Source organism: Lonchura striata, chromosome 17 (assembly GCF_046129695.1).
Source record: "Lonchura striata isolate bLonStr1 chromosome 17, bLonStr1.mat, whole genome shotgun sequence".
In the NCBI taxonomy this organism is placed as follows: domain Eukaryota; kingdom Metazoa; phylum Chordata; class Aves; order Passeriformes; family Estrildidae; genus Lonchura; species Lonchura striata.
The window spans coordinates 14,976,133-14,980,256 of record NC_134619.1 but is presented as its reverse complement, the minus strand read 5'-3'; positions in this window follow the sequence as shown (position 1 = coordinate 14,980,256).

Sequence of the window (4,124 nt, the reverse complement as noted above, 5' to 3'; positions counted from 1 at the left end):
TGGGCAGGGTGAGGAGAGCATCTTCCTTTCCTATGAACAACTACAAACCTCCCCCCAAAAGCCATCTGTGGGTGGTAATGCCAGCTCTGTCACGTGAACAGCCACATCTGAGCAGCTGCTGTCCGCCACTGGCTTCACAGCCCTGCAGCTCACAGGCTCCATGCCCACTTCCAGCTCCAACATCTCCCCTTTGTCCCTCCCAGCCAGCATGGGCAGAACTGTGCCCACCCTGTGTCCAGCTAAACACATCACTGCTGCCATGGGAGAATGGCACACACAGTACCCAGCTGGTAGGACCAGCACAATCTGTACCAAAACTCTGCAAATTGCAGGGCCTGTGAACCCAGGTGGTGGGGTGGAACAGCAAGCTAAAGAGCCAGGACAGCTGCTGGCAGTGTGCTTTGGCCTATTCCTGGCCAAACAGCCTGGCTCCAGTTTTTTGGAAATGCATCACTTGTAGAATACAATCTTACCTTCATGTACCTGTCTCTTGGTGAGGCTGAATTCAACATCAGTGTCATGGACTCTTGGCCTGTGAAAGGCTCTAGACCAGTGATTTTCCCAGTAGTGTTGCCAGTTCCCTTCACTGCTCCAAAGCCAAACACGGAGACCTGTGCACTTGCCAGAAAGAGCCAATGCTGTGTGGACACTGGGGCATCCTACAAGCGTATAGACAAGCAGTGCAAAGGGAGGTACAGTGGCAGTGTCTAGCATCACTGGCTGTTGTCACCTGCTGGCAGGTGTGCAAGGCAAAGAGCAGGGGTATCACTCATGATGCTGTGTCCAGTTGTCATGGATGTACTTGAGGAAAGCTAGGCTCAGGATCAATACCTGGGTGGGGAGGTATTTCTTTGCAGAGGGTATCTGTTGTCTTCCAGCACCCAGCCTAGTGGCATCTCCCACCCCTTTAGCTGGCCCAGTAGCATCCCCTGGCATGGCTGTAGGAAGGAACGCATCAAGTGCATAGTCCCACTGTGGGCACAGCTGCCATCCCACTCATAGAGCTATGGTGCTGCAGGTTGCCTGAACCCTGTGGGGACAGGTCAATGCCCAGCTACCTCAAAGTGCAGGGCAGAGGGATGCCCAGTACCCTTTGTGCTATCAGGAGTAGTGCCAGGTCTCCAGTGAGGCACTAGAATCCCCAGACCACACTGCACCATCCGCAGGATTTCCAGCACAAAAGACACCACCCCCCAATGCTGGGTGTGAGTTCTTTAGTGAAGAAGGCGCTGGTCACCCCCTGCAGGTGCAGAGATTTGAAGGGGATGCAGATAAGTTGGACACCGGGTCTTAGGTTCACTGCACTCTCTGGATACATTAATGTCACTGTAGAGATGGACAAGAGACTTGTTTTCTTCATGCACAATCACCCAATCTTAACTGTCCACATTTCTTTATTTTTCACAGTATTAATCATATTTATCACAGTTCTAGAGGCATCATATTTAATTCAAATTGGTAACTTACTGCAAATCAGTTCATTGGTCAGTAGTTGCTAGTGTACATGTCCATCAAAAACTTTCCTCTCTTAACACTGTTTACATTCTTGTTTCATGGGTGCCAAATTATTCTCATGGTTAGAGCCTCTATTTTCACAGGTGCAATTCCTTTCTCACAGTAACTTGGTAGAATAGCTGTTAGCTGCACCCAGCTGATGCAGCAGGCCTAATCTATAATTTTACAGGCTCTTACTCTAAAGGCTTTACCTATATACAACACATGAAGTGATGAGTTGTTCTCATGCCAACATCCAGCTCAAAGCCAGTGATCTTTGCTCTATTCATCCTAAAGGACAGCAGAATGGTATATTCCAAAACAAATGAACATGTTCCCAGGCTCTTGGTCCCACCAGACAGGGACAGCAGGTCACCCTAGCCAGTGGCAAAGAGTGGATATGGGTGACATGAGGCCTGTGTGTCCCAGGATGTAGAGCTCCAAAGAGCAGGGTTAGCCAGCCACCTCCTTCACAGGTGTTGGGTTGTCAGATTTCAACAGCATTGACGGGAGCTGTCCATGGGGCATGCTAGGGTTCTCGGAAGATGGGGGGAGACCAAATCCCTTTAGGTCACCCACCTCAGCACCCAGTCGTGATTGTCAATTAGCAGCCCATGACTGGACCCTTTCAGCTGTTCTGACTTCCCCACCACCGCACAAGTCCTGCAGTGAGATGGGTCCCACACATCATCTGTCAATGGCCTGGAGGACATTGAAGAGCTGCTGAATTATGGCCTGGAGTTGGATACCACTCAGGGGACCCTGCAGGGTCTAGGAAAGCAAGCACAGTGACATGCAGCATTAGCACCTCCACCAGTAACCCAAAGGGAGACAGAGCCCCATTTCTCCTAGCAGAGACCTGGGAAAGGACAGAAGAAAACAGATGGGATATTAGGAAAAGGGTGCAAAACAGCCCAGGGGACAAGGTATGAAGTGGAGGAAGGATTGAGCTGGGATCTCTGCATCCCTCTGTCCCCATCATATCTGTTCTTGGCCCTATCCCCACTGTGAACACATTCAGAGAGCCTGGGAACACCAACAAACTCCTGCCCATTGCTTCACTTACCAGCCACCACTGAACCACATCTCAGGAGAACTTGTAGTCTGCACCCCTCAGAAGAGGCTCTGTGCCTGCCTGGTAGGGGGCATTGAACCATGCAGAGCTTTTGGTAGGGGTGGTGCAGTGGGCAGTAGGGGTGTGGAGGAGGAAGGGAACCCAACAGACAGGACTGATGCCATCTGTGAGGGCTCGGAAATATTGCCACAGCAGCAGGCACAGGGCCAGCACCACTTTTGTGTACCTCTGTAACAGTATCCCATATGCCACTTGCAGTGATATATCACAAAGACCAGTGGCAGTGGCGCTACAGGATGCCTTCTCACCCACCCTCTCTGCCCAGCCTCCCGGACACCCATTGGATGCTCACCCACCCTGAGGGAACTGAAATAGCCCAATATTAACTTCCTTTTCTAACTGTTCAATGATGTTATTGTTGTGTTCTGCTGTTGCCACTGCCACCAGTTGTGCAGTTCTGGCCTGAACTGGGCTGTTTGGCCAGGGCTGAACAGACAGGGCTAGCTGGCAACATGTGCTTTACAAGAAACTTCTCTTTGCCTGTAACACACTTAGGGTCTGTAAACTGACCTGCGAACTAGCAAGAAAGCATCATCACCCTGGCTACAAGTCAAACACTAGCTTCCCTATCCAAAGTGGTGTACATTCTCCTACCAAGTGCACAATGCTAGCAGTGAGCCTTCCTCCCCATGCATGAAGAGAAGCTGGGGCAGAGGAGTCCCACAACCTCTCTGCCCTGCTGAGCCCAGGCAGCTCCCACCCTAGCAGTCCTGGGGTTCTTCAGCTTCAAGGGCATTAAATCCTTGCCAGGAATAACATCTGTTCTCTATCAATAAAGTTCTTATATAGCCTAAGGTCAGAGGGAAAAGGGTTTTCCATTCCTCACGGAATTGATGAAGTGCTCAGTGACTTAGGACTTGGCTTCTGTGGCCCAAGGCAAGAGTGAAGAGCCGAGCTTCCTGAGCAGCCTTCATCCCAGGGTCAGAAGAGAACACAGCTAGTCTGTGGAGGTGTCCCCTCTGAACTAGAAAATCCCTCATGTTCTCACAGTAGCACCCTGTGCCTCCCCCAGTTGCTATGTGTCAGCACTAGCTCCATTTCTCCATAGAAAACATTTTCTGCAGCTCCTGGAGAACAGAGCCCTAATGGACATCCCTGCTCACCATGGTGTCTGACTCACATCTGTACTCAGATCTGACCCCTGGAACATGTCCCAGACAGCAAAACTGCTGTCCCAGGGGTGTTGCCTTCAGGGGAAGGCAAGGCGACCTGGTTGCAAGGAACAGCACGGCAGCCTGGCCTTGACCGGGCTACTCGGGCTAACGACACACACTGACATCAGTGTGGTGGACGGTCGAAAGGCCTTTATTATCTTATCTCATGGGTTTAAATAGTCTCGGGGGACTTTGCTACGTCAGGGGGGTTGGTAGGGTCTCTAGGGTTAGTCAGGAGTGGAAAACTACTGGGTTAGGTGTGGTTATATTCTTTGGGGGTAGTAGATAACGTGCTGCAGGAGGAGAGGGGGAAGGGGTCTTTCTTTCCATCACATCCCGAG